Source organism: Nanorana parkeri, unplaced genomic scaffold (assembly GCF_000935625.1).
Source record: "Nanorana parkeri isolate BGI_ZX_2015 unplaced genomic scaffold, ASM93562v1 scaffold411, whole genome shotgun sequence".
Classification (NCBI taxonomy): Eukaryota; Metazoa; Chordata; class Amphibia; order Anura; family Dicroglossidae; genus Nanorana; species Nanorana parkeri.
In genome coordinates, this window is record NW_017306679.1 from 991917 (window position 1) to 992124 (window position 208).

General features: G+C 46.2%; 1 protein-coding gene across 1 annotated transcript in view; it reads right to left on the reverse strand.

Annotated features, from left to right (window-relative positions):
• LOC108789611 (PCNA-interacting partner-like) overlaps positions 1-208 on the reverse strand; it is a 13299-nt gene that overhangs the window by 2103 nt on the left and 10988 nt on the right. The window lies entirely within an intron of this gene.

Genomic DNA, 208 nt, shown 5'->3' on the forward strand with positions numbered 1-208 from the left:
CAAAACCAGAAGGGGCTCCCCATCACCATGCTCCATATTTGTTTAATAAGAAATCATTATTTTCAAGAAAAGTTCCAAACCTTAAAGAATGAATTCCATAGGAACTGCACAAGGAATGGATAGCCATGCTGGCCAGAGCATGATCATGGGAAAGATCTTTCTCCTCTCTCTCTCCCCCCCCCCCCCACACACCCTCTCAGCACCCAAC